Source organism: Ascaphus truei, chromosome 4 (assembly GCF_040206685.1).
Source record: "Ascaphus truei isolate aAscTru1 chromosome 4, aAscTru1.hap1, whole genome shotgun sequence".
Taxonomy (NCBI): Eukaryota; Metazoa; Chordata; class Amphibia; order Anura; family Ascaphidae; genus Ascaphus; species Ascaphus truei.
This window is the reverse complement of record NC_134486.1, coordinates 423434552-423447485: the sequence shown is the minus strand read 5'-3', so window position 1 is coordinate 423447485 and position 12934 is coordinate 423434552. Positions and strand designations below refer to the sequence as shown.

The 12934-nt window shown below is 51.3% G+C and overlaps 1 protein-coding gene across 1 annotated transcript in view; it reads right to left on the bottom strand.

The window, feature by feature from the left end:
• The window catches only part of PEX6 (peroxisomal biogenesis factor 6), a 365667-nt gene that overhangs the window by 64447 nt on the left and 288286 nt on the right, over nucleotides 1–12934 (bottom strand). The window lies entirely within an intron of this gene.

The window sequence follows — 12934 nt, the reverse complement described above, 5'->3', positions numbered from 1 at the left end:
ATTAGCAATCATTATTTACATCCCTAAACAATTCACACTCCATCCCGAACAATGAAACAATTAACTAATTCACGCCTGGAGCAGAACAATTTAGCCTGTGAAAAAATATAAGTACCAACCAAAATACAACCTTTAAAACCAATGCTATCGCTGACCTGCCTCAAACACACAATACAATACCAAGGAATACATCTATCTAATTTTAAAATACTTTAAACTCACAATAAAGCATAGCAGCATAGACAAATTAATTTAAAACACATCAAATCAAGCTTTTAAAACAACATCAGTTCTTACCCTGTATGTATATATCTCTCTAGATATATATACATACATACATACAGTGGCAAGAAATGATATACCACAAAAAAAAAATACACATGTTAAAAAACCTTTTGAAAAAATTAACAAGTTAAATAAAATACATTTCTTTAATTCACTTACCATTACTTGCCCCCACCGATTCCCGTGGCGCAAGCTTACTCACGAACCAATCCACGATCAGGAACCCATAAAATAATAAACCATAAAAAAATAAACATTAAACTAAAAATCCAAATCAATCCACGGGTCTTCTATTTGTAATCCATCTTCATCTGTATTCTTCTTTCTTCTATCTCCTTCCAGCGGGGCGGGCGGGGTCTTCTCCCCGTCTGCGGCCACGCCCTGGTCTTCTTTCTTCTCCGGAGGTCCTTCCTCCGCGGCGTCTGGCTTCAAAATGAGACGACATAGGCTTTTAAAGGCCTATGACGTCACATTTTTCGTCATGGTTCCCACGGTCCTGATTGGGCCGTGAAAACCATGTGTTTTGGCCGACGAAAAAAAAAATGATGACGTCACTTAAAGGCAATGAAAGCACAGCCAATCAGAATGGCTTTGCTTCAATTGCCTTTAAGATGACGTCATTAAAAGACACATGGCCGTCCACACATGGCACGGTAGCCAATCAGAGCGTGGGAACTCCACCCCTACTCTGATTGGCTCGAGTATACCATGTGACAGAGGCTTGGGGGAGAAAGGATGTGACGTCAGTGAAAACCTGTCACATGGTACGGTAGCCAATCAGAGCGTGGGAACTCCATCCCTACTCTGATTGGCTACCGTACCATGTGACAGGTTTTCACTGACGTCACATCCTTTCTCCCCCAAGCCTCTGTCACATGGTATACTCGAGCCAATCAGAGTAGGGGTGGAGTTCCCACGCTCTGATTGGCTACCGTGCCATGTGTGGACGGCCATGTGTCTTTTAATGACGTCATCTTAAAGGCAATTGAAGCAAAGCCATTCTGATTGGCTGTGCTTTCATTGCCTTTAAGTGACGTCATCATTTTTTTTTTTGTCGGCCAAAACACATGGTTTTCATGGCCCAATCAGGACCGTGGGAACCATGACGCCGCGGAGGAAGGACCTCCGGAGAAGAAAGAAGACAAGGGCGTGGCCGCAGACGGGGTGAAGACCCCGCCCCGCTGGAAGGAGATAGAAGAAAGAAGAATACAGATGAAGATGGATTACAAATAGAAGACCCGTGGATTGATTTGGATTTTTAGTTTAATGTTTATTTTTTTATGGTTTATTATTTTATGGGTTCCTGATCGTGGATTGGTTCGTGAGTAAGCTTGCGCAACGGGAATCGGTGGGGGCAAGTAATGGTAAGTGAATTAAAGAAATGTATCTAATTTAACTTGTTAATTTTTTCAAAAGGTTTTTTAACATGTGTATTTTTTTTGTGGTATATCATTTCTTGCCACTGTATGTATGTATGTATATATGTCTAGAGAGATATATACATACAAGGTAAGAAATGTTGTTGTTTTAAAAGCTTGATTTGATGTGTTTTAAATTAATTTGGCTATGCTGCTATGCTTTATTGTGAGTTTAAAGTATTTTAAAATTAGATAGATGTATTCCTTGGTATTGTATTGTGTGTTTGAGGCAGGTCAGCGATAGCATTAGTTTTAAAGGTTGTATTTTGGTTGGTACTTATATTTTTTTCACAGACTAAATTGTTCTGCTCCAGGCGTGAATTAGTTAATTGTTTCATTGTTCAGGATGGAGTGTGTGAATTGTTTAGGGATGTAAATAATGATTGCTAATTGATTTTTGTTTACTTGGTTGATTCATTTGCAGAATGTATATGGTGCATAGATTTTATGCATCATTTATACAATGTAAATGCAATTTATTGTTTGGAATGTGAGGTGTTTCATTTGCTTTTCATTGGTTTGTGATGATATAGATTGTGAGATCAGTTAGGATTATTAAAGGAAATTGATTTTAATGTAGTGTCTGTATGGAGAAGTGTTTGGTTGTAGGACAGTATGGTTTTGATAACCCTTCTGCATTTATTTGTATATTGGCTCATCGTGTGTATATACTGTGTATATATATATATATATATATATATATCTCTCTCTCTCTATATATATATACAGTATATATATATATAGTTGCATGATGAAGCCACTGTACAAATTCATGGGTGAAGGGTGGGTATCAGCCCAGTGTGGCTTAACCCCTTAATCACCTTTGCGGTTATTATCTGTTAAGGTGTTTAAGGGGTTAATTGATATCTGAATGTTGGCTTTGTATTTGCTATGTATGTTGTGGGCAACACAAGGATTTTGCTGGCGACGGACACTTCGTATTGATGAGGTCAGTAGTACTTTATTTATTTGAATATGCTAGTTAATGTTTTTAATAATGGGCAATTAATCTATTATCCATATCTGGATAATAGTTATTTTGCACATTATTGTACTGTAGGTGTTGGGGGGGAGGGTGTATGTATTGAATGTATAGGCCAGGTTTATTTTTTTTACATTCAGGGTTGGTTCCGTGGTTCTGCGTGGGACCTCTGGAGACCACCTGCGGGAATCCTCGGGTATCCCAAGGGTAGCAGGCTGGTGGTTCCACGGGTGACACATGCGGGGATGACGATGTGTGGTCCCACTTCTGTGGGGGCACCTCCGACCCGTAGTCTGCGGGGATGACGATGTGTGGTCCCACTTCTGTGGGGGCACCTCCGACCCGTAGGTGCGGGGATGATGATGTGTGGTCCCACTTCTGTGGGGGCACCGCGGACCCGTAGTGAGCACTTGTGAGTTCCCCAGACCCCCATGGGAACCACCCGAGGCCCCGCAGACACCTGTGGGTCTGACCCGGGGCTCCCAGACATCTGCTGGCCTACCGTGGGGACACAATTGTGGCCCACGGTGACCACCTGGGGGCCATGGTGCTGGCGGGACCCACCAGCAGGCCTCCAGAACCTGTGTAAAAAGGGCTGCTGGTAAACTGTAGGTCTGTCCAGGTGCCCCGCCAGCCCACCGGGGACCCGCGTGGGGCTGCGTTATGAACCCTGTATGTAAAAGAATAAATCTTGTATTTATGGGGGGGCACAGGGGGTGGGTTATGTATTTAATAAATATAATGCTGTTTATTGTGGGTCACTGTACTGTTTTTATTGTGGGTACTGGGGGTGGCGGGGTGGGTGTTTCCCCATCGGTATGTGGGTAGGCCTCCCTTGTGGGTACTGGGTGAGGGTGGTTAGGCCTCCCGGGGGGGGGTTAGTGTGGGAGGGTATGTAGGCATCCCGAGTGGTGGGTGAGGGTGGGTTAACCCCTTAATGACTGTAGCGATTAATAACCGCTATGGTGATTAAGGGGTTAGGGGACATTACTTTGTATGTTTTAATTTTTGTCTCTTTTTTGCAGCAGCGGAGGGGCCATGTGCAGGTGGGTAGTGGGTGTGGGTGTGGTTATTTACACGGGATCCCCCTCCCCACATTTACATACAGTACACTGCCCCTCCCCACATTTACATTTAGTATACTGCCCCTCCCCACATTTACATTCAGTACACTGCCCCTCCCCACATTTACATTCAGTACACTGCCCCTCCCCACATTTACATTCAGTACACTGCCCCTCCCCACATTTACATTCAGTACACTGCCCCTCCCCACATTTACATTCAGTACACTGCCCCTCCCCACATTTACATTCAGTACACTGCCCCTCCCCACATTTACATTCAGTACACTGCCCCTCCCCACATTTACATTCAGTACACTGCACTCACAGAAAACACAGGCCAGGCAGATTTAACTGACACAATAGGGGGAGGGGGGCTTACACAGATTAGTCAAAGCAGGGAAGCTTAGCAGACACAATAGGGGGGGGGTTACATAGATTACAGTGAAGGCAGGGAAGCTTCACACACAATAGGGGGAGGGTTTTTTACATAGATTACAGTGAAGGCAGGGAAGTTTAAAACACACAATAGGGGGAGGGTTTTTTACATAGATTACAGTGAAGGCAGGGAGGTATAAAACACACATTAAAAAAATGTATGTAATGTATTTATTGTTTATTCTGCCTTAACCCTTCATTGCCTTAGCGGCTATACGCTATGGTAATGAAGCAGCATTTCTGTATTTTTAATAATATTGTGCAGGAGCAGGGGGTTCCCTGAGCATTAATTTCTGGCTCAGGGAACCCCCTGCTCACTGTACAATATTATTAAAATACACAAATGCTGCTGCATTACCATAGCACATAGCCGCTAAGGTAAAGAACGATTATTTATTGATGTGTGTGTTTTATTTATACTGTACATGTGCAGAGGGTCTCCGGAGCAGAAACGTCTTGGTTTCAGGTTGGGGGACCCCCTGCTCTCCGAGATACAGGCCCCTTTAGGGGGTGCCGGTATCCCTCTGCTGGGTTTACAGGCCGCGGTCACGTGATCGGGACCTTTAAACGCAGAGGGATACCGGCACCTCATAAAGGGGGCTGTATCTCGGGGAGTACCTGACCTGAAACCAACGCGCTTCAGCTCCGGAGACCCCCTGCACATCTACACTATAAATAAAAATGTATTTCAAATGTATTTATTTATAGTCATTTATTTATTTATTTATATCTATTTATTTATTTTTTGGCGGCTGCTGTGTGTGAGTTTTTTTTTATTGTGGGTAGTGGGGGTGGGTGAAGGGGGTATTAGCCCCAACGGTGGTTGTTTAGGGCTTGCGGGGGGTAGCGGGAGGCCTTAACCCCTTCATGACCGTAGCGGTATTAACTGCTACGGTCGTGAAGGGGTTAAGTGCACCCGCAACCCCCCGCAAGCCCTAAACACACACCAAGGGCCAAATACCCCCTTCACCCATCCCCGCTACCCACAATAAAGCGGGCACGGTGGGTTAACCCCTTCATTGCCTTAGTGGCTATACGCTATGGTAATGAAGCAGCATTTCTGTATTTTTAATAATATTGTGCAGGAGCAGGGGGTCCCCTGAGCATTAATTTCTGGCTCAGGGAACCCCCTGCTCACTGTACAATATTATTAAAATACAGAAATGCTGCTTCGTTACCGTAGCACAAAGCCGCTAAGGTAAGGAACGAGTGTTTATTTATATATGTTTTTTATTCACAGTGTAGATGTGCAGAGGGTCTCCAGAGCAGAACCGCTGTGGTTTTAGGTCCGGGGACCCCCTGCTCCCCGAGATACAGGCCCCTTTAGGGGGTGCCGGTATCCCTCTGCTTTGTACGTTTGTCACGTGATCGGGACCTTTAAACGCAGAGGGATACCGGCACCTCATAAAGGGGGCTGTATCTCGGGGAGCAGGGGGTCCCCCGACCTGAAACCAACGCGGTTCAGCTCCGGAGACCCCCTGTACATGTACACTATGAATAAAAATGTACAGTAATGTATGTTAGGGGTTATAGGGGACGGCTTTAAAGACAACAGCTCGCAAATGCCCCCATGCGTTTTTACACGGCATTGCAGAATTGCAGCCAGCAGGAATAAAATGCTTAAATCACAGCCGCGAATATAACGCTATATACCCCGGGAGAAAACGACACAAAACCGCACATAACCGGGGTCCTCTGAAATTCGCGGAGCTAGCCAAGTAAAAATAAAGTTGGTCGGTAGTGTAAAAAAAGTAAAGGCGGCATCACAGCAATCATTAAGTGCCGAGATGTGCAGTCTGGGACAGATTATATCCTCCTTTCCAACGTAGATCAAATGCAGGAATCGGGACCATTAGGTGTTGTCCACTTTTCCACTTATTTTTGAACTTCATCTAACATTCTACTTAAAAGCACGGCTGCAACCAGAAAGGCTGCTGTGTCTTTGCTTATATACTTTTAAAAAGTCACCTGGCTGGCCCAAGCAACTTAATTAGCACATGTGAGGGACGTTAAAGCAGATGGTTTTTCTAAGCAGGGTGTTGTCTTGCCCAAGTGTGAAAGCTAAATTGAATTAAGACAGCAGCAAGGGATGATTGGAAGACAGACAGACAATTTGAAATATGTTTTTACCTAAATATGTTAAACACATACGTCCCCAGGCTCCCTGTTACACACACATACGTCCCCAGGCTCCCTGTAACACACACATACGTCCCCAGGCTCCCTGTTACACACACATACGTCCCCAGGCTCCCTGTTACACACACATACGTCCCCAGGCTCCCTGTAACACACACATACGTCCCCAGGCTCCCTGTTACACACACATACGTCCCCAGGCTCCCTGTAACACACACATACGTCCCCAGGCTCCCTGTTACACACACATACGTCCCCAGGCTCCCTGTTACACACACATACGTCCCCAGGCTCCCTGTTGCACACACATACGTCCCCAGGCTCCCTGTTACACACACATAGGTCCCCAGGCTCCCTGTTGCACACACATACGTCCCCAGGCTCCCTGTGTTACACACATACGTCCCCAGGCTCCCTGTTAAACACACATACGTCCCCAGGCTCCCTGTTGCACACACATACGTCCCCAGGCTCCCTGTGTTACACACATACGTCCCCAGGCTCCCTGTTACACACACATACGTCCCCAGGCTCCCTGTTGCACACACATACGCCCCCCGGGCTCCCTGTTGCACACATACGTCCCCAGGCTCCCTGTTGCACACACATACGTCCCCAGGCTCCCTGTTACACATACGTCCCCAGGCTCCCTGTTACACACACATACGTCCCCAGGCTCTCTGTTACACACACATATGTCCCCAGGCTCCCTGTTACACACACATACGTCCCCAGGCTCCCTGTTACACACACATGTCCGCAGCCTCCCTGTTACACACACATACGTCCCCAGGCTCCCTGTTACACACACATACGTCCCCAGGCTCCCTGTTACACACACATATGTCCCCAGGCTCCCTGTTACACACATACGTCCCCAGGCTCCCTGTGTTACACACACATACGTCCCAAGGCTCCCTGTTACACACATACGTCCCCAGGCTCCCTGTTACACACATACGTCCCCAGGCTCCCTGTTACACACACACGTCCCCAGGCTCCCTGTTACACACACATACGTCCCCAGGCTCCCTGTTACACACACATATGTCCCCAGGCTCCCTGTTACACACACACGTCCCCAGGCTCCCTGTGTTACACACACATACGTCCCCAGGCTCCCTGTTACACACATATGTTCCCAGGCTCCCTGTTACACACATACGTCCCCAGGCTCCCTGTTACACACATATGTCCCCAGGCTCCCTGTGTTACACACATACGTCCCCAGGCTCCCTGTTACACACATATGTCCCCAGGCTTCCTGTTACACACACATACGTCCCCAGGCTCCCTGTTGCACACACATACGTCCCCAGGCTCCCTGTTACACACACATACGTCCCCAGGCTCCCTGTTGCACACATGCGTCCCCAGGCTCCTTGTTACACACACATACGTCCCCAGCCTCCCTGTTACACACACATACGTCCCCAGGCTCCCTGTTACACACATACGCCCCCAGGCTCCCTGTTACACACATACGCCCCCAGGCTCCCTGTTACACACATACATCCCCAGGCTCCCTGTGTTACACACACATATGCCCCCAGGCTCCCTGTTACACACACATACGTCCCCAGGCTCCCTGTTACACACACATACGTCCGCAGCCTCCCTGTGTTACACACACATACGCCCCCAGGCTCCCTGTGTTACACACACATACGCCCCCAGGCTCCCTGTGTTACACACACATACGCCCCCAGGCTCCCTGTTACACACATACGTCCCCAGGCTCCCTGTTACACACACATACGCCCCCAGGCTCCCTGTTACACACATACGTCCCCAGGCTCCCTGTTACACACATACGTCCCCAGGCTCCCTGTTACACACATACGTCCCCAGGCTCCCTGTTACACACATACGTCCCCAGGCTCCCTGTTACACACATACGTCCCCAGGCTCCCTGTTACACACATACGTCCCCAGGCTCCCTGTGTTACACACACATGCGCCCCCAGCCTCCCTGTTACACACACATACGTCCCCAGGCTCCCTGTTACACACATACGTCCCCAGGCTCCCTGTTACACGCACATACGTCCCCAGGCTCTCTGTGTTACACACACATGCGCCCCCAGCCTCCCTGTTACACACACATACGTCCCCAGGCTCCCTGTTACACAAATACGTCCCCAGGCTCCCTGTTACACGCACATACGTCCCCAGGCTCCCTGTTACACACACATACGCCCCCAGGCTCCCTGTTACACACACATACGTCCCCAGGCTCCCTGTTACACACACATACGTCCCCAGGCTCCCTGTTACACACACATACGTCCCCAGGCTCCCTGTTACACACATACGTCCCCAGCCTCCCTGTTACACACATACGTCCCCAGCCTCCCTGTGTTACACACACATACGTCCCCAGGCTCCCTGTTACACACATGCGTCCCCAGGCTCCCTGTTACACACACATACGTCCCCAGGCTCCCTGTTACACACATACGTCCCCAGCCTCCCTGTTACACACATACGTCCCCAGGCTCCCTGTTACACACATACGTCCGCAGCCTCCCTGTTACACACACATACGTCCCCAGGCTCCCTGTTACACACACATACGTCCCCAGGCTCCCTGTTACACACACATACGACCCCAGGCTTCCTGTTACACACACATACGTCCCCAGGCTCCCTATTACACACACATGTCCGCAGCCTCCCTGTTACACACACATGCGCCCCCAGCCTCCCTGTTACACACACATACGTCCCCAGGCTCCCTGTTACACACATACGTCCCCAGCCTCCCTGTTACACACACATGCGTCCCCAGCCTCCCTATTACACACACATGTCCGCAGCCTCCCTGTTACACACACATGCGCCCCCAGCCTCCCTGGTACACACATACGTCCCCAGGCTCCCTGTTACACACATACGTCCCCAGCCTCCCTGTTACACACACATACCTCCGCAGCCTCCCTGGTACACACACATACGTCCCCAGCCTCCCTGTTACACACACATACGCCCCCAGGCTCCCTGTTACACACACACATACGTCCCCAGCCTCCCTGTTACACACATACGCCCCCAGCCTCCCTGTTACACACATGCGCCCCCAGGCTCCCTGTTACACACATACGCCCCCAGCCTCCCTGTTACACACACATACCTCCGCAGCCTCCCTGTTACACACACATACGTCCCCAGGCTCCCTGTTACACACATACGTCCCCAGCCTCCCTGTTACACACACATGCGCCCCCAGGCTCCCTGTTACACACACATACGCCCCCAGGCTCCCTGTGTTACACACACATACGTCCCCAGGCTCCCTGTTACACACACATGCGCCCCCAGCCTCCCTGTTACACACACGTCCGCAGCCTCCCTGTTACACACACAAGCGCCCCCAGCATCCCTGTTACACACATACGTCCCCAGGCTCCCTGTGTTACACACACATACGTCCCCAGGCTCCCTGTGTTACACACACATACGTCCCCAGGCTCCCTGTTACACACATACGTCCCCAGGCTCCCTGTGTTACACACACATACGTCCCCAGGCTCCCTGTGTTACACACACATACGTCCCCAGGCTCCCTGTTACACACACATGTCCGCAGCCTCCCTGTTACACACACATGCGCCCCCAGCATCCCTGTTACACACATACGTCCCCAGGCTCCCTGTGTTACACACACATACGTCCCCAGGCTCCCTGTGTTACACACACATACGTCCCCAGGCTCCCTGTTACACACATACGTCCCCAGCCTCCCTGTTACACACACATACCTCCGCAGCCTCCCTGGTACACACACATACGTCCCCAGCCTCCCTGTTACACACACATACGCCCCCAGGCTCCCTGTTACACACACATACGTCCCCAGCCTCCCTGTTACACACATACGCCCCCAGCCTCCCTGTTACACACATGCGCCCCCAGGCTCCCTGTTACACACACATACACCCCCAGGCTCCCTGTTACACACACATACCTCCGCAGCCTCCCTGTTACACACACATACGTCCCCAGGCTCCCTGTTACACACATACGTCCCCAGCCTCCCTGTTACACACACATGCGCCCCCAGGCTCCCTGTTACACACACATACGCCCCCAGGCTCCCTGTGTTACACACACATACGTCCCCAGGCTCCCTGTTACACACACGCGCCCCCAGCCTCCCTGTTACACACACGTCCGCAGCCTCCCTGTTACACACACATGCGCCCCCAGCATCCCTGTTACACACATACGTCCCCAGGCTCCCTGTGTTACACACACATACGTCCCCAGGCTCCCTGTGTTACACACACATACGTCCCCAGGCTCCCTGTTACACACATACGTCCCCAGGCTCCCTGTGTTACACACACATACGTCCCCAGGCTCCCTGTGTTACACACACATACGTCCCCAGGCTCCCTGTTACACACACATGTCCGCAGCTTCCCTGTTACACACACATGCGCCCCCAGCATCCCTGTTACACACACATGCGCCCCCAGCCTCCCTGTTACACACACATGTCCGCAGCCTCCCTGTTACACACACATACGTCCCCAGGCTCCCTGTTACACACACATGTCCGCAGCCTCCCTGTGTTACACACACATACGCCCCCAGGCTCCCTGTGTTACACACACATACGCCCCCAGGCTCCCTGTTACACACACATACGTCCCCAGGATCCCTGTGTTACACACATGCGTCCCCAGGCTCCCTGTGTTACACACATACGTCCGCAGCCTCCCTGTTACACACACATACGTCTCCAGGCTTCCTGTGTTACACACACATACGTCCCCAGGCTCCCTGTTACACACATACGTCCCCAGGCTCCCTGTTACACACACATACGTCTCCAGGCTTCCTGTGTTACACACACATACGCCCCCAGGCTCCCTGTTACACACATACGTCCCCAGGCTCCTTATGTAACACACACATACGCCCCCAGGCTCCCTGTTACACACATACATCCCCAGCCTCCCTGTTACACACACATACGTCCCCAGCCTCCCTGTTACACACACATGCGCCCCCAGCCTCCCTGTTACACACACATACGTCCCCAGGCTCCCTGTTACACACACATACGCCCCCAGCCTCCCTGTTACACACATACGTCCCCAGGCTCCCTGTGTTACACACACATACGTCCCCAGGCTCCCTGTGTTACACACACATACGTCCCCAGGCTCCCTGTTACACACACATGTCCGCAGCCTCCCTGTTACACACACATACGTCCCCAGGCTCCCTGTTACACACACATACGTCCCCAGGCTCCCTGTTACACACACATATGTCCCCAGGCTCCCTGTTACACACATGCGCCCCCAGCCTCCCTGTTACACACACATACGCCCCCAGCCTCCCTGTTACACACATACGTCCCCAGGCTCCCTGTGTTACACACACATACAGTACGTCCCCAGGCTCCCTGTGTTACACACACATACGTCCCCAGGCTCCCTGTTACACACACATGCGCCCCCAGCCTCCCTGTTACACACACATGCGCCCCCAGCCTCCCTGTTACACACACATGTCCGCAGCCTCCCTGTTACACACACATACGTCCCCAGGCTCCCTGTTACACACACATGTCCGCAGCCTCCCTGTGTTACACACACATACGCCCCCAGGCTCCCTGTGTTACACACACATACGCCCCCAGGCTCCCTGTTACACACACATACGTCCCCAGGATCCCTGTGTTACACACATGCGTCCCCAGGCTCGCTGTGTTACACACATACGTCCGCAGCCTCCCTGTTACACACACATACGTCTCCAGGCTTCCTGTGTTACACACACATACGTCCCCAGGCTCCCTGTTACACACATACGTCCCCAGGCTCCCTGTTACACACACATACGTCTCCAGGCTTCCTGTTACACACACATACGTCCCCAGGCTCCCTGTTACACACATACGTCCCCAGGCTCCCTGTGTTACACACACATACGCCCCCAGCCTCCCTGTTACACACATGCGCCCCCAGGCTCCCTGTTACACACATACGCCCCCAGCCTCCCTGTTACACACATGCGCCCCCAGGCTCCCTGTTACACACATGCGCCCCCAGGCTCCCTGTTACACACATGCGTCCCCAGACTCCCTGTTACACACACATACGTCTCCAGGCTCCCTGTTACACACACATACGCCCCCAGGCTCCCTGTTACACACACATACGCCCCCAGGCTCCCTGTTACACACATACGTCCCCAGGCTCCCTGTGTTACACACACATACGCCCCCAGCCTCCCTGTTACACACATGCGCGCTCCCTGTTACACACATGCGCCCCCAGGCTCCCTGTTACACACATGCGTCCCCAGACTCCCTGTTACACACACATACGTCTCCAGGCTCCCTGTTACACACACATACGCCCCCAGGCTCCCTGTTACACACACATACGCCCCCAGGCTCCCTGTTACACACATGCGCCCCCAGCCTCCCTGTCACACACATGCGCCCCCAGCCTCCCTGTCACACACATGCGCCCCCAGCCTCCCTGTCACACACATGCGCCCCCAGCCTCCCTGTTACACACATGCGCCCCCAGCCTCCCTGTCACACACATGCGCCCCCAGCCTCCCTGTCACACACATGCGCCCCC